This window comes from Plecotus auritus (assembly GCF_963455305.1).
Source record: "Plecotus auritus genome assembly, chromosome: 2".
Lineage (NCBI taxonomy): Eukaryota > Metazoa > Chordata > Mammalia > Chiroptera > Vespertilionidae > Plecotus > Plecotus auritus.
In genome coordinates this window covers 190,496,352-190,521,635 of record NC_137771.1, presented here as the reverse complement: position 1 = coordinate 190,521,635, position 25,284 = coordinate 190,496,352, and the positions used below count along the sequence as shown (strand labels likewise).

The 25,284-nt window shown below is 38.1% G+C and overlaps 1 long non-coding RNA gene across 2 annotated transcripts in view; it reads left to right on the top strand.

Annotated features, from left to right (window-relative positions):
• LOC308242885 overlaps positions 1-25,284 on the top strand; it is a 44,274-nt gene that overhangs the window by 5,899 nt on the left and 13,091 nt on the right. For both annotated transcript variants that reach the window (XR_013960011.1, XR_013960012.1), the window contains exons 2-3: positions 22,037-22,244; positions 24,834-25,044. This is a non-coding gene — a long non-coding RNA (uncharacterized lncRNA). The remainder of the gene's footprint in view (positions 1-22,036; positions 22,245-24,833; positions 25,045-25,284) is intronic.

Sequence of the window (25,284 nt, the reverse complement as noted above, 5' to 3'; positions counted from 1 at the left end):
CTATCTATTTATCTATCTATCATCTATCTATCTATCATCTATCTGAATAATCTATTGTTTGGGGGTGAATAAGGTAGAGTAGATAGAAATGAACCTTTGGTTTCTAAGTTGGGAGACTAGTTGAATTGTAGGACATTTAACCAAGAAAGGGGATATTGTAAGAGAAGCAATATAAGAAGAGTCAATGAAATTCATTTTGGACATGTTGAGTTGGAAACGCCTATGAAACACTAGAGATAGTTAACATTTGGGTATCTTTCTTTAAGTTCACTATCTTTTGGGTTCATACTACACAGATTAATAAAAATGCTGTTATAATATTTTTCCAAAGTCTAAACCCGGTGTCTGAAGTGAGATGAATGATAATGTCCTTAGACATTACCATTGTGCACCTCTGAAATACATTAAGGGCAAGAATCATTGAGAGATTTAAGATTAATGACACAGAAAATGAAAAGGAATATGGTGCTTGTCCTCCTTTGGCTCCAGGACTGGTATAAGAGATGATAGAGTGGGAACCACGCTCAGAGTTCAACAGCCATGTCTTTCCCACTCTGTTAGCATGCAAGCTCCCTGGGACACAGTGCAGGGTAGGTCAATGACTGACTCTAGAATCATCAGAGGAGCTTTTAAAACTGTGGCTGCCTAAGCCTGGACTTAATAAACGAGCCAGTCTGTGTTTCAGAATCAGGAATCTGTATTCTTTAAAAGTTCTACAAGTAATAAATATTTATATGTATCTTTACAAGAAACATTTGTTCAATGCCTGTAATGTACTGGATACCATGCTAAGTGCTTACGACACACAAGTATGGTAATACATTGTCTCTCTGCTTTGAAGGAACTAGGCAAACAATCTATATTTCCCACCAGCTTTTATTCTCATCCATAATGCTGTATAGTAGAGCAGTCTTTTATTCTACATCTCTCATGTGAAAATCCTGCCAATGAAGGGCTCGAGGGGTTTTAATTCCTAAATTAATGCCTTGATATACATGCCATTTTTGCACCACCTACATTATTACAATTATGGCTCCTTGTTGGGTCCTGTCCTCAATCTGAAGTCCAAGACACCCCTAAAAGAAAATTAGAAATTATAACAAGATATAATAACACCAGATTGGAAAAGCTACATCAAATAGAGTTATAAAAGACAAATATTGATGCCAATCAAAGTTATAATCATGCTAAGTGGCTAAATCTTGGTGCGTGATTGAGAAGCAGCAATTATATTAGGTGAAATCATGAAACCAAGATCTAGTGAGGCAGAGTGGACCAGACACACAAGTAAAGGAGACAAGCCTTGTAACCACCCAATGGAGCCTGGGGGTAGGGACTATGGACAGGGAAGAATAAAAAGGTCTCAATGCCTTTTCCTTTTGTGGCTTAATGTTAATATTCAGTTTTGATATAATACAAGAAAATGGTGAGGAAAGCTAGAATGCCAAATAAGAGAAAGAGAGAGGGTCCCCTAAAAAATATTTTGCAAACTTGGCTATTTTGAGTAAGAATGACCAAATGATCAAAAGCCCAAGTTGCCTTTCAATGCAAGACCAATTTTGGCTAAATTATTTGTTTTAATTAATTCTCTGAAGAGACACATTGTTTTAAAACTGTCATGAAGACAAGTAATTAAACTTTTTATTATGGATATAGGGATAAAATCCATAGCAGGGTGCCTTAGGAAAATAAACTTCATCTCTATATAATTATTATAATACTTGTAATGTGTTAGCTACTTTCATTAATTTAAAATATTGATTAAGTAGCTGATATCAGCCAGATCCTGTTCTAGGTGTTCATGGATACCACAATTAATATGACATGTCTGTTCGTATAGTTTTATATTCTTGTGGGGCAAGGCAGACAGTAAATATAATAAATAAGTAATTTTTAGTCTTTTTAAGGCTAACTGAGATGACAAAAAGTAAAGCAGGCTAAGGAGAATGCAGAGTGCTGAGGGCAAGGAAGTCCTTAAAATAGAATAGTTACTGGAGAAGATGAGGAAGCCAGTCATTCTGATTCCTGAAAAGAACTTCCCCAAAGGAAAGGGCAGCCAATACAAAGGGCCTGAGGCCCAGCTATGCCTTTTGTGCTTCAGGATGATTAAAGAGATCAGTGGCTGGAGGAGAAAGAGAGGGCAGTAGAAATGGAGATTGGGGAAGGGAGGTGGGTTAGAGGAGGAAAGAGGGCAGACCATGGGGATGTGTATTGCCAAGGAATTTGGAATGAGTTGGGAAGGCATTAGGACGATTCAAGCAGACGAATAGTGTGACTTCTCTTTATAACAGTTTGGCTGTGAAAATGGACTGTGGGAGGTGTGCTGATGTTAGGCCAGATGAAAGTCCCTGAGTATTTGCTAACCACCTGTCCCAATGCTGTGAATTTCACATAAGATTCTATCATAAGACTTTGAAAAATGTGATTACATTTGACTGATGAGGAACCTGAGGTCCAGAGACAGAACAGCCCCAGGTTCCATAGTTGTTAATGTCTGTATAACTCTGAACACCATGAGTATAGGTGTTTTCCACATTATGAATTCATGGATTCATTATTTAATAAATATGGGCCTGACTTTATGGGGATACAGCAGTGAGCAAGGCAGACACGCTCCATGCAGAGCCTACTGGAGGAGGTCGACACTTAGTACTCTCAAACTAATAAACCTATAATTATAAATGCTGACTAATGCTCCAGGGGGAAATACAAGTTGTTATGAAAAAGACAATGTAAGTGAAGGAGTCAGTAAAGGAAAGGTCTTGCAACAAAAGTGACAAGCTAAAACCTGAAGGAGACAAAGGAGTTACTTAGGGAAAGAGGTGAAGGAAGATTGTTTCAGGCAGATGCATTAAAGTAGCTAAGAAGTTGGGGAAAGGCCAGTGATGTGCGGGAGCGGTGAGTGGTGAGATGAGGCAGAAACAGAGGCCAGATCATGCAGGGTTTGGTTTGTAATACTGTGAAGTTTGAATTTGATCCTAAATATAATGAGAAGCTATGAGTGTGTTTCAAGTAGGACATGGCATGCCTTGATATGTATTTTTCAAGATGATTTGTGATTTGTTGAAGGAGGGTTCTTTATCCTTTAACATTATCCTTTTTCTAGGGCTGTTTTATTGAAGCCTGGCAGACCCTAATGCTAGGAAAACACAATCTAAGAGAGGAAGAGACAGAGATGCTTTTAGGAACAAGAAAAAAGCAAACTTGATTGACAATGGTTTTCAAATTTATGTTTACCCACCCTCCCCACTCCCATCCCACAGGCCTATCTAGATAGTTGGGAACCCAATGGAACCAAATGAGGATCATCCCATATCAGGAAATGAAAAAAGATGGGAGACTCGGTACTGGAAGGATAGAGTTTAAGGGAAGAAAAGACATTCATAGTGGTGGGGTTGGTTTTTTTTTTTTTTTTTTTTTTTTTTTTGTAATAAATGGAAAAGATATGTCTCAACCCCCGCCCCCCTCTTGAACAGATATAAAAAATAGGACTCAAAACTACTGAGGAGCCATGGAGGAGATGAATTGAAAGAGTAGAGGAACCGCCGAAACTGGTTTGGCTCAGTGGATAGAGCATCGGCCTGCGGACTGAAGGGTCCCGGGTTCGATTCCGGTCAAGGGCATGTACCTTGGTTGCAGGCACATCCCTAGTAGGGGGTGTGCAGGAAGCAGCTGATCGATGTTTCTAGCTCTCTATCCCTCTCCCTTCCTCTCTGTAAAAAATCAATAAAATATATTTTTTAAAAAAGGCTTTGGTTCCATGGCCTGTTTATTTAAAAAAAAAAAAAAAAGGGGTAGAGGAACCATTCTGGCCTTCACCCATGAAGACCCGACATGGACTGGAGATTGTAGAAGACAATTAACTAAGTTAAATTGAAATCAGTTCTGGGAAATAACAACCAGCCCCAAAACACAGCACCTGCTGATAGTTACCAAGCATCCAAAGCCATTTGCCTGTATTCACACATTAATCCCCACACACTCTGAGGGAGGAGCTGTGATTGTTCTCACTTTATCTAGGAGTTGATGGAGGCACAAGGAGATTAGGGACCTGCCTCAAGGTCATTAAATTAGAAAGTGGTCTTTATGTAAATGTCATGTTTTCTTCTTTGTACCTCATCCACTGCAGTTTTCCCCCCCTCACTTGAGTTTTAGGATCCATGTCTAATAATGGGCTGATTTTTCAAAGTGCCCCAGCCTCATTCACAGCAGAATCTGGATATAGTCAAAGAGTGTAAAATTGCAGAAATTGTATCCTTCAGAGCCCTCTCTCTGATTTGCCTCCACTCCACTTAAATCAGCTGTTGAGAACACTCTGGTAGAATTACTCAGAGCTAATGAGAAATTGCTGATGTAATTGATCCTTCCTGTCAAGTGACCAGTAATAGTTCTAATGATGGGCCCATGATCCAACTCATATAAATGATTATTTTAGTTTTGATTAATGTTTCATTCTATTTTTCAAAATTTTCAGGAAATGTATTTTAGTTTTTATATTTCCAAGGAACTGTACTACTCAAGATCGACTGATGAAACCATCTAATATAGCTGCCATGAAGATAGTCATTACTGCTACTGGAAAATGTAGGACATGGATCCAGAACAAAGATTAAGCTCTTCTCTCCCTATTAAAGCATGCATGCTCTTCTGCATTAGTTAAATGCTTCCCTGAGTCACTGCAAAATTAAAATGCTTAATCAGTGATATAGAAATATTTAGAACTTGCAAAAAGGAAACAAACATATTACAAGAGGCATCAGCACTTAGCAAAACGTGTATCTTTAAGTTCTACAATTATAATTTTTATAATTACAATTTATTTGTAATAATTTTTAATATATTTAAATTCATGGTCAACTGAATATTTCTTATTAGGATTCTGTATACTTACCCAGATATTGTAGTATTTACTATGGATCTCAAATCAATATAATTCTACCAACAAACACAGCCTCTATTATATGCAAAACAAATTATGCTTAGCATGCAGAAAACAGAGACACAAATACAATACACCTTAAAGATGGGGTCAGGGGGCAGGTAGACTCACAAGTAATTAGAATTCAAAACAAATGAACTAATTCTTATAGAACTGGTTGAAGGAAAGATTTGAGGGGTTGCAAAGAAGCATGGGTTACTTCTTTGAAGAGGTGCTATTGAGTAGAATCTTGAATAATGATCTGAATTTTAAGTGTACAGTATTGGGCAAATATCAATTACTCAAGAAATATTACATATATAAACAAGGTTAATATCTAGTGTTACAGCCACTTTGGAGAACAGTTTAATGGTTTCTTACAAAATTAAATATATTCTTGCCATATAATATAACAGTTATTCTCCTTGGTTTTTACCTAAAGGAGTTAATACGTTATGTCCATGCAAAAACCTGCACATGGATGTTTATATAAAATTTATTTGTAGTTGCTAAAACTTGGAAACAACCAAGATATCCTATGGTAGGTGAAGGGGTAAATAAACAATGATACATTCAGGAAAAGAAAAAAAAGTCTTATGCAGCACTGAAAAAAAAAATGAGCTATCAAACATGAAAAAACATGGAGAATATTTAAATGCATATTACTAAATGAAAGAAGAAAATATGACAAAGCTACACATGATTCCAACTATATGACACTGGAAAAGAGGCAAAACTATGGACACAGTAAAAAGATCGGTGGTTGCCAAAGGTGAGGGAAGAGATGAAGACTAGCAGGTGGAGCACAGAGGGTTTTTGGGGCAGTGAAGATACTCTGTATGATACTGTAATGATGGACACATTAAACGTTAGTCCAAACCCACAGATTGTACAACACTAAAAGTGACCTTAATGCAAACTATGGACTTTAGGTGATGATGATTTGTCAATGTAGGTACATCAGTTGTAACAAATACAGCACTCTAATGGGAAATATTGATAATGGGGGAGGCTGTACCTGTGCGGGGGCAAGGGCATATATGGGAAATCTTCATATCTGCCTCTCAATTTTCCTCTAACCCTAAAACTGTTCTAAAATTTTTTTGTTGTTGATGTTGCTTTTTTATTTTGTTTTAAATAAGTAAAAAGTAGTGGGTAAGGGAAAAAAGGGGGTGTGGGTGGGGAGGAGAAAGTTTAAAAAGGGAGAAATGGGAATAGTATTCCAGACAGAAAGATCGTTCTCTGCATTCCTTTTGTAAGAACATAGACATTTGTAAAGGGCTTAATTGAAATACAAGGTTTTGGCTGTCAGAAAGAGAGGAAGCAATCGGCTATGATTTGACACATAGAAGAAGTGCAGGTATTAGGAAGGATTTTCAAGCATAATTTAGAAGATGTGATTTTCTTTCTCTGTCTCAGGGGATGGCTTTACCATCCATTCAGTTGGACAAGTCAGATTCCTAGAAATTGTGTTTGACATCTCTCTCCTAACCCTGCTGGGTTCTGTTGACATTATGTCCTAATGCTGCTAAACAGCTCACTTCTTCCCACCCCCACCTCCACCAGTTCCAATGAAGTCTTTGTTTCACACTGGCTTCTAAAAATCCCTTCTAAATGGTTTCTTCACATCCACCATGCTGTTTTCAATTCTGTTCTCCACGTTGCAAAGTGATCTTTTAAAAGAGCCAATCTCCTCTTTGCTGAAACTTTTAAGTGGTTTAGATACAAACATCTTTCATGATTTGTTCCCTGCCTACATATCTGCTCTTATTTCACACCATTCTCAGCTATCATGATAAATTTACTTTCAGCTATCATGATAAATTTACTTTCATGGGACTAATTACCTATACATTTGTATATTTTTTTGTGTAATTAATTTCTCTCTGTTTTTTAACCAGGGAATTTCATATATTATATGAATTCTACCCCTCACTTTGCATTCCAATTCATGATTCTAAAAAGTTATTTAACCCTTATCCACTTTAGTTTTCTCATCTGTTAAAAAAGATGTAATGAGAAAAATAAATAAGAATATCTCATTGAATGGTTGTACATATTAAATGGACTAATATTCACAATCATTTTTAGAGCAGTGCCTGGCACATACCACATGCTCAATAGAGGAGAACTGCTAGTTAGAAAATAAAGATTCCATCACAGAATCTGTTTTGCATGAAGCAGTGCTTTGCATGAAGCCTGATACAATTGTACAGTTCCTCAATAAGTATTTGTTGAGTAAAGAAATAAATAATAATATAAGTACAAATGTAAACACTCAATTACACAATGGAATATCATTTTATACTTATGAAATTAAAGGATGCCTGAGATGTTAACCAGGCGATCAGCTGATTCTGTCTTGGGATCTCAGAAGATGATGACCTAGATGTAAATTCTTAGCTTTATAGGCCAAGAAACACCGATTTTTGTCAGTATTCTGATTAAGCTCACTTGATGGCATTGGTTTTCTATTACTAGACTCACAGAGTTAATCAAACAATGCACGACAATTTGTATTTTGATTATCACATCCTTTACTTTCTAGGAAAGTCTATATGAAGGCCAAATTATTATAGAAAATACATTTGTTAGGCATGGAATCAGAGCAAAAGGAGTAGTTGGGTGATATTTGTGATTAATGACACTGGGCTATGAAACTGTGATCCAGCCATCCTCTCTTTTGGGATACAATGACCAATAGATACACCACTTCCCCTGGGTTGTTGGGACCAAGTCTTCCTCTTGGTGATAGTGTATTTTTTGCTGGACAATGTACAGGCCACTTGATGTGCTTATATTTTTCTTCTTTTTCAGATCATTGCCTAGTTGGAAATTGCTATGGCTATATTCAAGTCCTAAGAAATACTTAATCTTTCTTTATTAGACAGGCATTTCCTAAAAATATTCACAATCATAGTTTTACAGATTTATTTTAAGGTGTTTTGTTATAATTAATTAATCAATTAATTAATTAATTTTTGCCTTTTATCCAAGAGTTAATCTCATTCTTTGTGTTGAGGTTTAACCATTCTCATTCTGGAGCCATCTACTGATGTGTATCATATGCCACCATAATATTAAGTAACTGATATTTCAAAATCAACTTTTTATTTTAAATTTGAACTACTTTTTATATAGGAAGGATAATTTAGTTTTTTAAATGTTTACTTATTATGATAAGCAAAATATAACATTCCAAAATTCAATTGAGGGAAGTTTGTAGAATAACATTAAAGAAAGGCACAAAGTGGAGGCTTGGTGGCAGCATTTGGGACACACACATTTAATCTGGATGAATCAAATTATCTTTAAAACCTTTAATTTTCTTTATTATTGGGTTATAAAAAGAAATGTCATTTAATAATCTTTAGTAAGTATTTATCTGAGCAATAGTTTCAAAACTACTGTTATTTATTTTGACTAATCAGGGAGGAAAAGCTAGTTTGAATTTAATGAAAAGTCTAAAATAATTTTTATTCTTTTCAAATTTTACAATAAATAAAATAGGCTAACTCCAGGCTCTACTAATGAGCCATTGAAAAATATTTATAGTTAGTATATTGGTTACTTTAAAGTACAATTAATATCCAAACAAGATCTGTTAAAAATACTTAAGGGAACAAACAAGATTCCTACTATTGATTTTTCAAACCAAATTTCCAAAATTGTACAAAATTATATTTTGTCTTAGAACCATTTCTAATTATCACAAGTTTTAGATATATAAGGCACAATTTAGGATTTTAATCTATATTACAAACTTTATAGGTGGAAAGCTTAAGCAGTTATTTTTTAAAAATTTTACTTCTGTTTCTTTTTTTATTAAATCTATTGGGGTGACATTGGTTAATAAAATTATATAGCTTGTACAATTCTACAATACATCATTTGTATATATGTTCACCACCCTAAGTCAAGTCTCCTTCCATCACCATTTATCCATTTATCCTCCCTATATCTACCTTCTCTCTTTTCCCTCCCTTAACCCCTTTCCTCTGGTAATCACCATACTGTGGTCTGTGTCTTTGAGTTTTTTGTTTTTTTTTTTTACTCCATCTTTTTTACCCAACCTCCCCCCCCCCCCGCTTATTTTTTTAAATAGCAGCTCCTTTTTGTGTTTAATAATCTTTTGCATTTTTAATGCCTGCACATCCCTAATTAAGATTACAATTATTGGCTCAAAGTTGAATGCATGATTACGTGGGAGTATTTCAGGTAATAAGTTAGATATTTTAACTCAGTAATTGCCAGTGATTAATTCTATTTTTCTAGATTGTTTTTTTGTTTGAATTTGAAAAGTTCACTTATTATTTCCTTGAACTGTAATTGCCTCTAAATTATGCACAAGGCTCTCAGTTCTGAGTTAATTATATCCTAGTGAACCCTTTTAAATCAAACTCAGAAATTTTAAGGTGCACACATCGTAAGAACTCATTAAATCCTTTAACATGTGTCTGAGTAAAGAACTGCATGCATGATTGATGACAGTGGTTTTTTGAAGTTCTTTCAATTCTGCGGTGCCAATCATTGAAGGCATCGAAATTCATCTCTATTGAAGATTTTATAGAGATTTAAAAATTATAATTATGCTTGAGAATTGCTGCTCAATGTCTTTAATCCCAATTTCTTTAGGAAACACAACTTCCTGGTCTGAATTATAAAAAAAAAAATGTAGGCAAACAAAAGGTCAGGTCACAACTATTTTACTTAACGTACTAGAAGCCCGATGCATGAAGATTTGTGCCCAAATGGGCCTTCCTTTCCCTGGCTGCTTCCACTGCCTTCGCTCCAGCCCAGAGCTGCCTTTCTGCCTTCCCACGCTGCTCAGAGGCCCTGAGCGGCCGGGGTAGTGTAGAACGCCTGCATCATCACCATGGCCATGACGCAAGCATCCCGCCCTGCCCCCGGCTGCTGGGCGGTGGCATATGCAAATTAATCCATCTTTGTTGAGTTAATTTGCATACTCACTCCTGATTGGCTGGTGGTTGTCACAAAGGTACGGTCAATTAGCATGTTACTCTTTTATTAGGTAGATAGGAATATATATCCAAAAAGGAAAAACTAAGTGGCACAGACTTTTGTAGTTTCTAATTTTGATAAAGCCAATTAATGCATATATTTCTTTTAGGGATCATGCTTTTGATGTATCCAAGAACTCTTTGCCTAACCAAAGCCCACAAACATATTCTACTATGTTTTCTTATTGGAATTTCATAGTGGTTTTTGTTGTTTTTACTTTTACACTTAGGTCTATAAGCCATTTTTATTTTCTTTATTTTTTAAATATATTTTATTGTTTTTTTACAGAGAGGAAGGGAGAGGGATAGAGAGTTAGAAACATCAATGAGAGAGAAATATTGATCAGCTGCCTCCTGCACACCACCTACTGGGGATGTGCCCACAACCAAGCTACATGCCCTTGACCCTTCAATCCTCAGGCCAACACTCTATCCACTGAGCCAAACCAGTTAGGGCTATGAGCCATTTTTAGTTAACTTTTATATAAGGTATGAAATATGAGTCAAAGTTAATTTTTTGCATAAGGATGTTCAGTTGGTCCATCATCATTTGTTGATTAATGCTACATTTGAATTATCCACCTTTCCCCAAATAAATTTTCCTCTCCTATACCAAGTTCTCATATGGTCTGTTTCTGGGCACTTCTCTCGATTCCATCAGCCTATTTGTCTATCATTATGCCAACGAAACACTGTTTCAATTAACATAGTTTTATAATGTCTTGTTACTGTAGGGCAAGCCCCTTGCCTCATATTTGTTTTCTTTAGAACTTTTTTGATTTTTCTAAAGCCTTAATTTTCTCTACAAATTTTAGAATCATATTATCATGTTGCATAAAAATGTCCTATAGAAATTTTTGTTAGACTATAACTGAATTAATAGATAATGTGAGAAAATTGATACCATTGTGACAGAGTTTTGCCATACACGAATTTTGTATATTTTTCCATTTATTCAGATCTGAGTGACCCCAACACCAGGGCATTTTCCAATGCATCACCCTGAACCCAACAACTCATGCTGTGGTAGTGACACTAAATTCTAAAGGACTGTTTACATTTTAGATACTGGAATATAACATATCCTCTAAATACTGGTGAGAGGGTGGAACTAAGACTCTTCCAGCTCCTTTTTGCCCTATCATTTGACTTGGAATTTTCACAGGCTTTCATTGGTATGACAGTTAAAGTCAAACAACATACTTTTATAAAACCTTATTCACAAGGAGAAATATATGACACTAAGGGCTTTTTCCCATAAGAGAGACTCTGTGACCAGGATGAGAGCCTTATAGTTACTCTGTACCAAAACAGGAAAAATAGATTTCCTTAGACTTTCTGGTCTCACCAAGAAGAAAAGAAAAAAAAGAAAGAAAGAAAAATGTATTTCCACTAAGAGCAACATTCTTCTCTGCATACGAATTCTGTCTCACACTTATTTCACTGACAATGCATGTGACTCCTGGTGGGAACATTTATATCTGGAATTAGTTTGACCAAATTATAAATGCCTCCAACGCAACAGCTTGTACTAATAAATAGATCTTCCTCTTATTTAAAAACCTACTGCTACAAGGTTTTTGAAGAGAATTTAGCAGAAACCCCTAGACAACCCTCCAACTTCAATTGAACCAATTAATTGTATTGCAATGAAATATCTGAAGGAAGTCTTTTGACTGCCTCTCTGATACTTCATATCCTGTGACTTTCATTTTTAGCAATAAGTGATTGAAAGCAATAGATATGACTTTTAAAAAATAGTATGTGGGACTCCAACCTACATTAAAAAATTTTTAGCAGTATCCTTCTGCCTAACAACCCACTTGCCGCGACCTGCACGGTTGGGTTCAGGATCTGAAGGAGGGGCTGATGCACAAATGAAAATGTTATACAAGAAATATGAATTTAGAAGGCATTGGGGGCCGGTCTGCTTTTTATTTGCTTGAATACACATTTTCCCTTTAGCAATGCATACAGGCACATCAAAGGTAAAGTTTGGTAAACAGTAAAAGGATTATCAGGTTAGGGAATTGCCTGAGCCACCACTATCTCAACACAACAATCAGTGGTTAGCATCAGCCCTGCTAACGCCCAAGGTGCATCGGCCTTCTGAGTTCCTTGGTGCACTCTCATGACAGTATCAGCAAGTGGTGGCTTCCTGCACCCACCGACACTTTGATGTCTTACCTCATTTTGTCATAACAATGATATGTTATTCTTCATTTGGAATATCTGAGAAAGATAGATTTTTATTAACACACTTAGCCATAGCCTCATATTTAATTGGGTGGACAGGCACTAAAACCTAGCATAAGATGTAGATTTTCCTTATCACATTATGATAGTGCCCCACAAAGTACATAAGACCATTTTTTAAAGGATATATATATATTTTTTTAAATAAAAAAATGTATTGTCAAGTGAAATATTATGCTCCTGATCCCGATGGGGGTCCAATAATATAATGTGTACTCATCTCCCTTAGATTTTTGCCTTTGAAAATGGAATGACTGTTACTGCTTTTATTATTATTATGTATTGTTATTCAGCAACATTTCCATTTTGTTTTCAGCTTTTCAGAACTTAGATTACAAATGTTATGGAAAATTTAAAATAAAAACTTTGAGGTGTCACCCAGTCAGCATGGTTCAGTGGTTGAACATGGACCTATGAACAGGAGGCCATGGTTTGATCCTCGGTCAGGGCACATGCCTGAGTTGTAGGCTCAATCCCCAGTGAGGACTGATGTTTCTCTCATCATTTATGTTTCTACCTCTCTCTCCCTCTCCCTTCCTCTCTGAAATCAATAAAAAACAAACAAACAAACAAAAAACTTTGAAGTGTAGCAGGACACTAAATGTACAAACCTCTAACAACCTACAATACTCACTGTGTTTATACCTATGATTACTACTTTTGTTCTGTTTCCACAGAAGAGCTGTGTGTCCATCAGTGTTAGATTAATTTTTCTACTATGAGTCTGAATCACAACTCTCCCCATGAAAACTAGCCCCATCACATTTTCTCTCCTATTTTTAATTACTTCTCTTTACCAATATTTTCACAAACTGCCTTTAACATATTCAAATTTCTCCTGGACTAATGCCAAAAAAGGCGATTGATTTTAGGGTACAAAATACAAACAGACACTCTGTAATTTACATAAATCCCTTTATTTGGGGTTTTTCAAATCTTTTTAAAAATTAGCATCATATTGCTTTATAGCCGATTTATTTTTTTAAATTCTCTCTATTAAACCAATTTTTAAAATGTGTGGTTTGTACAAAATTGTCAGATTTTGGAATTAAATTAATATTGACCCCCAAAGTGAATTTAAAACTGTTTCCTCCTTTTCTACATTCCGAAAAGTAAGAAAACTTTGTAACATTGCTGTTTTAAATGTTTGGAAGAATTTTTCAGTGAGGCTATTTGGGCCTGAAGTTTTATTGATCTAATTAACTATGAATTAAAACTATATAGTAAAAGCCTAATATGCTAAGTATCCGAGTGTTCACTTGACTCTTTGACCAGTTGCTATGATGCCCACTGACCACCAGGGGGCAGACGCTCCAATTGGTAGGTTAGCTTGCTGATGGGGTCCTGCTGACCAGGACTGGGCAAGACAGGCTGGACATGCCCTGGAGCCCTCCATGATCCCTCCCCAGCCCCAATCATGCACCAGTGGGGTCCCTTGGCCTGGCCTGTGCCCTCTCGCAACCTGGGACCCGTTGGGGGATGTTGGAGAGCTGGTTTCAGCGTGATCTCCACAGGCCAAGCTGAGGGACCCTACCGGTGCATGAATCTGCACTGTGCCTCTAGTTTCTTTATAAATATAAGACTATATGGGTTATCAACTTCTTCTTGAGGAAGTTTTGGTAACTACTGTTTTTTAAGGAATTTTCCTAGTTTATCTTAGTTATCAAATTTACTAGCATAATGTTGTTCATAGTATTCCCTTACTATCCTTTTACTTCCTGTAGACTATGTGTGTATATCCCCTCTTTTATTCCTGATATTGATTTCCCCACCCCTTTTCTCTCACACTGGCTTTCTCTGTGTTGGTAAGTCTGGCTAAACATTTTTAAATGTGTTGATTTTTTTCAGAGAAACTGGCTTTCAGTTTCATTGATTTTATTTATTACTAGAGGCCCGGTGCACGAAATTCGTGCACGAGGGCGGGGTGTCCCTCAGCCCAGCCTGCACCCTCTCCAATCTGGGACCCCTCAAGGGATGTCCGACTGCCCATTTAGGTCCGATCCCAACGGGCAGTCAGACATCCCTCTCACAATCCAAGACTGCTGGCTCCCAACTGCTCTCCTGCCTGCCTTCCTGATTGCCCCTAACCGCTTCTGCCTGCCAGCCTGATCACCCCGTAACCACTCCTCTGCCAGACTGATTGATGCCTAACTGCTCCCCTGCCAGCCTGTTTTCCCCTAACTGCCCTCCCCTGCAGGCCTGGGTCCTTCCCAACTGCCTTTCCCTGCAGGCCTGGTCACCCCCAACTTCCCTCCTCTGCCGGCTTGGTCACCCTTAACTGCCCTCCCCAGCAGGCTTGATCGCCCCCAAAAGCCCTCCCTTGCAGTCCTGGTCCCTTCCAACTGCCCTCCCCTGCTGGCTGGCCATCTTGTGGTGGCCATCTTGTGTCCACATGGGGGCAGGATCTTTGACCACATAGGGGCAGCCATCTTGTGTGTTGGAGTCATGGTCAATCTGCATATTACTCTTTAATTAGATAGGATAGAGGCCTGGTGCATGGGTGGGGGCCAGCTGGTTTGCCCTGAAGGGTGTCCCGGATCAGGGTGGGGGTTCCCTTGGGGTGTGGGGCGGCCTGGGCGAGGGACCTGTGGTGGTTTGCAGGCCGGCCATGTCCCCTGGCGACCCAAGTGGAGGCCCTGGTATCTGGGATTTATTTATCTTCTACAATTGAAACTTTGTAGCCTGGAGTGGAGCCAAGCCTCCTGCTTGCTCTGTGGCGGCAGCCATTTCTGTTGGGATTTATGTATCTTCTATAATTGAAACTTTGTAGCCTTAAGCGAGGCCTGGGCCAGCCAGGGCTGCAGAAGCTTGGCTTCCTCCATCGCCGCAGGCAACCCTAGCCTCCTGCTCTTTCCAGCTCTGTGGCTGCCGCCATTTCTGTTTGGGTTTATGTATCTTCTATCATTGAAACTTTGTAGCCTTGAGTGGAGGCCTAGGCTGGCAAGGGCAGGGGGAAAGCTTGGCTTTCTCCATTGCCGGAGAAACCCAAGCCTCCCTCCTGCCCTCTGTGGCTGTAGCCATTTTGGTTGGGTTTATTTGCATATTTGCTCCTGATTGGCTTGTGGGAGTGGCTGGTGGGCATGGCTTGTGGGTGTAGCGGAGTGATGGTTAATTTGCATATTACTCTTTTATTAGATAGGATTTTTATATCTTCAAATCTATTTATTCCTGCTCTTATATTTATTATTTAATTCTTTCTTATTGTGTTGGTTATCATTTGCTCCTCTATTTCTAGTTCAAAACTAATTTTATAATATTGGCATTTTAAAATAGAGGTTTTCTGTTTTTAAATAACACATTTTCATAAGTTAGGTTTTCCTTTTTTTAAAAAAAAATCTTTATTGATTTCAGAGAGGAAAGTAGAGGGAGAGAGAGAGAGATAGAAACATCAATGATGAGGGAGAATCACCTATTGGCTGCCTCCTGCATGCTCCCCACTGGGGACCCAGCCCACAACTCAGGCATTTGCCCCTGACTGGACTCGAACCCAGGACCCCTCAGTCCACAGACAAACGCTCTGTCCACCGAGCCAAACCAGCTGGAGCTAGGTTTTCCTTTTTACTCATATCAAACTATTTCTGATTTTATTTGTGGCTTTTTCTTTGACATGTAATATTAAGTTGTTTAAATTCTGAATATTTGAACATTTCCATATATATTTCAGTTACTAATTGTTAGGTTAAAGCTGTTGTGGTCAGGGAACATACTGTGTATTATTTTAATTATTTTAACATTGTTAGAGTTTCTTTTATGATATAAAATATGGCCTATCTTTCTGAATGTTACAAGTAAACTTGAAAAAATTGTGAATTCTGCTATTGCATGTGAATAGTCCAACATTAAGATCAAATTGGTTGTTAAGAGTTATGTAGGTCTTTTATATCTTTACTGATTTTCTCTCTACCTGTTCTATTATTTCTGAGAAAGAACTATGAAGACTCCAACTATAATTGTGGATTTGTCTATTTCTCTTTTCAAAAAGTTCCATTGATTTAGTTTTATGTATTTATATGCCCTATTTTTGGGGTATATCTACATGTAAGATTGTCATATCTTTTTGATGAATTGTTAATGAACTATTTAATATTTTGTAGTGTCCCCCTTTATCCCTTGCAATATTTCTAATTCTGAAGACTAGTTTTTCTTATATTAATATAGCCAATCTACCATCAGTTTATTAATATTTTCATGAAATAACTTCCATGCTTTTACTTTTAACTTATACATATATATTTGTATTAAAGATAATTTATTATTGATAGCATATGCTTGAAAATTACTTTTGTATTCAATTTGATAATATCTGCTTTCTAATTGTGGATTTTAGAATTTTTATTTAGTGTACTTATTAGTGTGATTGGATTTAAAGCTACCATTTTCATAGTTGTATTCTGTTGCCTCATTTGTTCTTTGGTTTTTATTTTTTTCTGTCTTCTTTTGGCTTAAATATTTTTATTCAATTTTACTTTTACTTATAAAAGGCTTATAAATTACATATATTTTTCTGTGATTGCTTTAGTGTTTATAAAACAGGGTGGGAGGCGACCTGGCAGTCAGGGGAAGGTGACGCCCCCATCACATCTCTGCTGCTGCCACTGCCAGTAACACAAGCCTCTGCCGGCCCTGGTTACCTGAGCCTTGGGCGGCCCTGGGCAGCCACCATCTGAGGCTTGCCTGTGCCTCAGGCATCAGCTGGGCAGCTGCCATCTGAGGCTTGCCTGTACCTTGGGCATCAGCTGGGCAGCCGCCATCTGAGGCTTGCCTGTGCCTCGGCATCAGCTAGGCAGCCGCCTTCCAAGGGTGCCTGCACCTCGGGCTGGCCCTGGGAGGCTGGGGGGCTGAGGGAACTGGGGGGCTCCAGAGACAGGTACACAGAGTGGCCGGATCTGCCTGGGGGCAAACCCAGCAGGGCTGAGGAGACTGGGCACCGCCATCTTGTGGCTGTGGGTGCCGCCATATTTGAGGGTGTGGCAGTCAATTAACATATTCCCTCCTTATTGGCTGTGGGCGCCATCTTTGTGACAGCGTGACAGTCTATTTGCATATTTCCTCTTTATTAGATAGGATATTTTTATTTTATCATTCTCTACATTTAAATATACCATTTCATGTAAGTATATGAAACTTAGAACAATATATTTCTATTTCCTTCTTCTATCTTATGTGTTATTGTTGTTACTAGAAACCCAGTGCACAAAATTCATGCACATGAGGGGGGTCCCCTCAGCCCAGCCTGCACCCTCTCCAGCAGTCGGACATCCCTCTCACAATCCTGGACTGCTGGCTCCTAATCTCTCACCTGCTTGCCTGCCTGGTCGCCCCTAACTGCCCCCCCCTCCACCAGTCTGATTGCCCCTCACTGCCTCTGCGTGCCAGCCTGATTGTCCCTAACTGCCACTGTGTGCTGACCTGATCACCCCTAACTGCCTCCTGCTGCCGGCCAGGTCGCCCCCAATTGCCCCCTCCCTGCCAGCCTGGTCGCTCCTAACTGCCCCCCCTGCTGGCCTGGTCGCCCCCAACTAACACCCTCTGCCAGCCTGTTAGCCCCCTAACTGCCCCCCCCTGCTGGCCTAGTTGCCTCCAACTGCCCCTCCCACTGCCCTAGTCGCCCCTCAATGCCTCCCCCTGCCAACCAAATCTCCCCAAACTGCCCCCCTGCTGGCCTAGTTCACCCCTAACTGCCCCCCCCCCCTGCTGGCCTAGTTGCCCCCAACTGCCCCCCCTGCTGGCCTGGTTGCCCCCAACTGCCCTCCCTTCTGGCCTGGTTGCCCCACACAGCCTGCTTGTTCAGTTGTTTGGTCATCCCTCACTAACCCCCTGCTGGCCTGGTTGTAGGCAGCCATCTTGTGAGGGCATGAGGGTTAATTTGCATATTACCTCTTTATTATATAGGATACTTTTGCTTCTACATATACTAAAAATCCCACAATACAGTTTCTATTTTTGTTTTAGGCAATTTGACTATCTTTTCAAATAAATAAAATAAGGAAATATTTTATATTTATACTCATTTTTACTATTTTTAGTATTCCTTTTTGTATAAATCTAGTTTTTTTTAATCTAGCACCAAATCTTCTGCCAGAAAACTTCCTTTAACACTTCCTTTAGCACAGGTCTGCCGGCAAAGAGTTCTCTCTGCAATTTTTGGTATGAAAATAAAAATCTTGTGTTGCCTTCATTTTTGAAAGTTAGTTTCATTAGGTATACAATTCTGAGTTGACAATTTCTATTTCTTAAAAAATGTCACTCCACTGCTTTCTAGAGAGCTATATTCTTATCTTTTTCTTTGCATGTAATATTTCTCTTTTCTCTGATGGCTTCAAGATGTTATCTTTCTCTTTGATTTTAAGCAGTTTGACTCTGTATGTGTGTGTGTGTGTGTGTGTGTGTGTATCTGAACTTCTTAGATCTGTGGTTTGTTTTTTCCCCATTTAATTGTGAAAAATTTACAACCATTACCTCTTTAAATATATCTTATACCTCACGCTGTCTCTTTTCTCCTTTAGGAACCCCAGTTTCATGCACATTAAGCTAATTGATATTGTCCCACAGCTCTTGGATGTTCTGTTCTCTCTCTTCTGCTTCCTTCCTTCCTTCCTCCCTCCCTCCCTCCCTCCCTCCCTCCCTCACTCCCTCCCTCCCTTCCTTCCTTCCTTCCTTCCTTCCTTTCTTTTTACATTTGTTTATATTAATGCTTTATTTTGGAAAAGTTTTATTTACCTATTCTCTAATTTAATGCTTAAACTTTTAGTAGTATCAGGTCTGCTGGTAAGCTCAGTGAAGAATATCTTTATCTTTGATAGTTTTTCCCCTTCTTTTACTAGCATGTACTTGACTTTTTAAAAATTGTGTTTTCCTTTCTGCTATAATTCTCCTCTATCTCACCAGATACTTTAATACATTAATCATGGCTATTTTAAAGACCTATCTGATTGTTCCAATGTGTGGCCATTTCTCTGGTTTTGCTGATTACTTTAACTATTGACAATGGGTCTTTTCTTTTATCTTTTATTTTCCTGCTTCATCTTGGGCCTTGCAGTTTTCAACTAAAAGATTGACATTTTGTGAAAGAGAACTATAGGGTCTGAGGTAAATGCCATTTATGCTGGGAAAAGATATGCATCTTTTTTTGTGACTCTCTTAGTGTGGGGAATCGACTTAATGCAGTCAGTAGGTGAGCTGGGCTTGGGTATTTTCTAGGTAGAGCTGCTATTGGTACAGCACAGGCTTCAGGTCTCCCAGTGTTTGTTTTCCATTAGCTAGCTCTTAGTGTGGTAGCTGGGAGCTGGAGGATCTTGCCCAGTATTTGAGTCCCCTCAGAGATTTGCCACAGAAAGCGTTTCTCACCCAGTTCTTGTCCAGTGGTACTTTACTTGTGCTTATTATTCAATGCTAGATATTTTTGGGGGTGGGGAATTTTTGTTTTGTGGATGGTCAGCTTTCAGCAGGATTTTTGTTCCTGGGCCTCAGGGGTGGGGCTTTCTCTCCATTTCTGGGCCTCTTTACTCTGGCAGCCAGACTCTGGGTGGTCTTAGGCAGGTTTTCTGCCTTTCCTACAATAACAGCACATCTCTTTTTGTCAAGAGATGCTAGTAGGTTCAAGTAGGAGTTTTACTTCTACCACTGGCTCAGCAAGAATGGATCTCTGGCTGTGTCCTCAGGTCAGAGGCTTGCCTCCCCCTTCCCAGAGCAGACAGTTTTACTTCTGTTCCTACACCAGAAGCAGTGCATCCTGACCCACGCGCTGGGAGTGAGAGTTTATTTCCCCTCCCTAGCAGATTAAGGCTTTTGTGTTGCAGGAGAGAACAATTCTAAGCAGCAGCACAGGTTTAACCTGGTCACCAGCAGCTGCCATTACCTCCTTTATTCCTGTGCCACTGAGGGACTGTGCTACCTTGTCACTGGTGCTGCCTCAAACTTTCTGTAAGTAGGTGATGGAGGCCTGTGGATTATAGAATGTGTGTATGAACTCCCCTTGTGTCTGGCTCTACCAGTTATTCTAAACTGAAACACTGGGCCACACTGGGAATTAAAAAAGAAATTTGTTAAAATTTAGCAGATTTTTTTTTAACCCAATTTTTTTTTTTTTCTGCATGTCCCATGCTCTGCCAAAACTGAATAAATGTGTGTATCCTGGCTCTTTTTGAATGAGGCTTGTCCTTGGTTAGATGGTTACTTGATTGCCCTGTGACCTCAGCTTTATGATAGGCTCAATAAAAATTATCATCTTGTAGATTATATGACTTTTTTAAGGTTAGAGAAAGAGCACTGTCTTTTGCATCTTTTAACAACTTCAAAAAAAAGTAAGCTTCAGCTAATGTCAGTCTAATGGGAGGTGCTTAATACACTTCTAAAGCTATGTTTTCACTATTTCTCTAGCTCCCTCCTCAAGCTTATGTGACTCTTCTATTTTGATGTCTTTCTGCAAGCATGGAACCACTATTCAAATGGCTAGTGGTAAAAGTAGAGGAAGCCATGGTGCCCTTGCACGGGCTATGGAAAAACACTGAGTTTATAATTATTTAAATCCATTTCATTAAAAATTTAAAGATATAACATTTTCTTTCTCTTATGAACAATATGGTAGATAGCCAGAATACCAATCAAATGATAAATTAGTAAGTGTGAAAAGATAACAGATGGAAGAAGGCAGGAAAGATAGATGCTGACAGTTACACTTAGATGAGGTAGAAGAATTTTGGAAATGAAGTTTCATCAGGTTAGGCAACACTCTCTTTCTCTGTCATCACCTTGGCAAGTGTTCTAGATGGGGTGGTTTGGTGAATATTCTCCAACCACAAAATAGAACAGCTTTGAAGAATAAGACACCTGATATCCATCTCTACAAATGTGGTGATAAATATAAGTGACATTTAGCCCTCTTAATAACATAAATAACACTTACAAATGGGGAGCCAGATTTTCTGCTGGAAAAGATAACTTTTGGGTTTTACATGGACTTGTTAACTCTTTGCAACTAGACAACCAGGGGCAGTTGGCTTTGCCAGATGATATGATAGAAATGAGAATCCTATGTCTGAACAATCTTTTTTAATTAGGTGTCTGATTGTGGGTCTCCCTGCTAGATCATTTGGCATGTCTCCCACAATATTCTTTTCATCTGTAATAAGAGACTCTGAGGTAGTGGGGATTTGATTGTTATCCTATGAGAAATATGCACCTTTAATATTTTTCCTAATAAATGAGGAAGTTAAGAAATTTTATAAACTCTGAACAATCTACAGTGTCATCACCGGACCTTTTTGTTGATATAGGGGAGTAACCTATGTAAGCAGAAAAACATTGATAATTGTCCAGCTTATTATTTCATTTGGAGGGGGGAAGGCATAAAGTCCTGTTCAGTTGTATTATTATCTTCTTTAGACCAATCAATCAAGCAATCAAACAAAAAACCAAATATGGAACTGTTTTCATGCTTTATTTTATTTCTTCATTTTATTTTTCATGCTTTATTTTAAAGGAAGAGACCATACAATTCCTATTAAGAGACTTGGTCAAAAGAGCCACTTTCAATTTTGTTCCTGTCCTCCATAAATTTTCAAATCAATTCTCTGTATGATCTACATCTGCAAGATGCAAGAAAAAAAAAACCCTCAAAGAAAGATTTGAGTGTGTTCATTAAAACTTACATAAACCAGGATGTGACTCAATCTATTTTGAAAGGCTATTTAACCTTAAAAGTTAAAACAAAAAGAAACTTCTAGCTAACCTTCAATTAACCATAGCTGCCTAGCACTTTGCTATTAATAAAGATTTTACACATTCTTGCATTATTTTTATGACATTCAATTTTATTTGGTTTCTTCACTATATTTCTCAGAGGTGAAATAGCTCTATTTTTTTGGATGAAAATCAAATCAAAGTGTGGAAGGCTTCCTGTGTGACCTTCATAAAGTCGTCTCCCTGTGATTCTTCTTTAATTTTTAAAATGGCAATAATGATGTCTACTCTACTGTGCTGTGGAAGAAAGGAATGAAATCCTGCAGAGAAGCAGGGTAGTGTCGAAAAGACTAAAGGTTGAGAGCCAGGTAAATATGGGTTCACCGGGTAACATTGGGCATTAACATCTCTAAGTCTCCATTTCCTCAACAGTAAAATAAAGATGTAAATCCTAATTGCAATATTGTGATTTAGATGAATTAATGTCTGTAAAGGATGTGGTATATAAAAGGCAAAAAAAAAAAAGATAGTTGCTATGAATGTTTATGTCCCCTCAAATTCATGTTAAATCCTAATTCCCAGTGTAGTGGACCCCAGGCCTTTGGAAGGGATTGGGTCATGAGGGTAGAGCTCTCTTAAATGGAATTAGTGCCCTTATAAAAAAGACCCTAGAGAGTTCCCTCATCCTCTCCAACATGTGAGTTTGAGAAGGCTAAAAAGGGCTAATTCCAATTTAACCCTGATATTTGGAGGCTAGTGATCTAAATCCATGCCAGCAAGCTCAGTGTACATTCTTGATAACCTATAATTAAGTCACTGCCTCCTTCCCAGATACTGGTCTTGCAGAACCGGTTACAGAGGCCATGGGGCTGTGGACAGTGCACTGCCCCAGAGGGAGGGTTATTAATGCTGGCACCAGTCCAGACCATCAGATACCGTCTAGAGACCCCCAACACCTGGGGGCCTTCTTGTAAGGCCCGTGAAAAGGACCAGAAGCATAATCCATATTTGTGGGACAAAGACCACAGGGAGATATAAAGAAAAGCCCCATGCATTTTCCTGCACTCAGATTTGGAAGGCTGTTCCCTGAGTCCGCTGGTGTATTAAACAGTGTCCCTCCTCTTCTATGAAGCGTCCTTGGTTTTCTTTGGTCTTTTGCAACAAGGTTACAGAGAAAAGACTGGGTCTAGGAAGCAGGCTCTCACTAGACATTGAACTTGCCAGCACCATGATCTTGGGCTGTCCAGCTTCCAGAATGGTGAGAAATAAGTGTTTGTTCATTTGTTTTTCAAGTTGCTTGATGGAGCCCATGAAGATTTGTTGTTGATAAGTGACCCATTGTCTGGTATTTTGTTATAGCATCCAGCCTAAACAGACAAAGACAAGTAGATTTTTTCAATTGAGAGAAGACCCTGAATATGACTACAAAGAAATAGGAGAACCAGCATTAGGCCTTGTGTTTTAATATTACTTTTTGTCTTTGCCGGAAAAGTTTCTTTCTCTTTATTCAATATCCATCCCTATAATTATGTACTCTAAACCTAGTTACTCACTTGAAAAATTCTTAATCAGTTTTTTTAGAAAACCATGATCAAGGTCCAAGCCAGGCTTCTACAGAATCTTGCCCCACACTTAATTGTTTCTCTCAGAAAAATAAAAGATTAATTTGGGTGTTGGAAAAGAATGACATAGTTATATTCTAAAGCAGTGGTTCTGAAACCACTTTGCATCTGATTCACCTGGGTAACTCAGTAATTCCCAGATTCAGTGTCCCTACCCCTGATTCAGTAAATATGAAGTGTAGCAATACAGCAAATACTGTATTTCCTCAAGTAATTAAAGATTTTTTGTAATTGTGGTAAAATACACATAACATAAAATTTACCATCTTAGTTATTTTCAAGTATAAAAGTGGGTGACATTCTCTCTACTCATTTTTTGTGTGCAACCATTACTACCTTTCATCTCCAGAACTCTTGCAAAACTGAAACTCTATACACATTAAATAAACAGTAATGTTCCATTCTTCTCCCAGCCCTTGGCAACCACCATTCTATTTTCTGTCTTTATGAATTTGACTACTCTAGTTGTCTTATACAAGTGGAATCATACAGTAGTTGTCCTTTTGTGAGTGGCATATTCCACTTAGCATAACATTCTTAAGATTTATTCATGTAGCATGTGTCAAAATTTCCTTTCTGTTAAAGGCTGAATAATAGTCCATTGTTTGTATATACCACATTCTGTTTATCTATTCATCCATCAATGGATAGTGCCCCAACTGACTTGATTTTTTAAATATGGAGTGCATCACAAATTTGTCTGTGTGCCATGGTAATCTCTGATTGTACCAATTTTAGTGTATTGCTGCCAAAATGAGCACTCCAAGTGATTTTGAAAACCACGGATAAGGCAGTTTTTCCAGCTACACATTGGTGAGATCAATTTAATTGAGTGACCAATATTTTATAAAGATATAGAATAAAAAATAAAAAGATATAGACTATAATAAAATAGAACATATAAAATTATAATAAGAAAGTGTATTATTTCAAAAATTTTGTTTCTGTATATGTGTGTGTTTATTGTGGGTAAGGGTGGTGTGTATCCCATGTCAGGATATAAAATGCATTTCTTTTAGTTGCTCTCATTCAAAAGACTGTGAAAGCCACCTGTTCAAAGAACCAGAATTTAGAGCATGATTGAATGATAACTAAATTAATGTAATGCTCTCAGCTTGAAATGTGATATAGAATAATGGTAGTCATGATATTACTTATTTAAAGTAAGAGAATGGGAAAAGAAAAATAAAAGATTGAGAACCTCTTTTTGTGAGATTGGACTCCAGACTTTATCATGGAGATCTGAATGTTGCTCATCAATGAATCATTTTCATAACACTGTATCAGGAGTCATGTATAAATTTAGCATCTCTCTAATACACTATGCTCTTATAGACTCCAGAAGTAGATGAAGAATTGCTAGCAGCAGTGATGAAGAGGTGTGAGTGCCACCAGCGATTCAGGATTCTGTTCCAGCTCAGGAAACTACTATCAAAATCACATTAATTTCTCCCCTTTGGCGTTGTTCTCAAGCATATGTGGTTTTTAAATTGTTTTGATGACTTCCATCACTTTATCGAAAATATACAGGATGTATTTATCTAAGGTAAATATGATTTTACTTGGTATGTTTTCTGAAATAACAACACACAATATGCATCAGAAAACAGGGCAATCATATAATAATATTACTGTTTGTGAGTTGTATTTAGTTCTGCCAGAATTTATGAAAGATACATGTTTAACTGATGTAAATGTTTATATTATATCATATGGAACATAGTGATTCATCTGCCTTTTAGAGATGTGTGGAACTCCTGTTCATCCTCAGGAGAGCTATTTTATT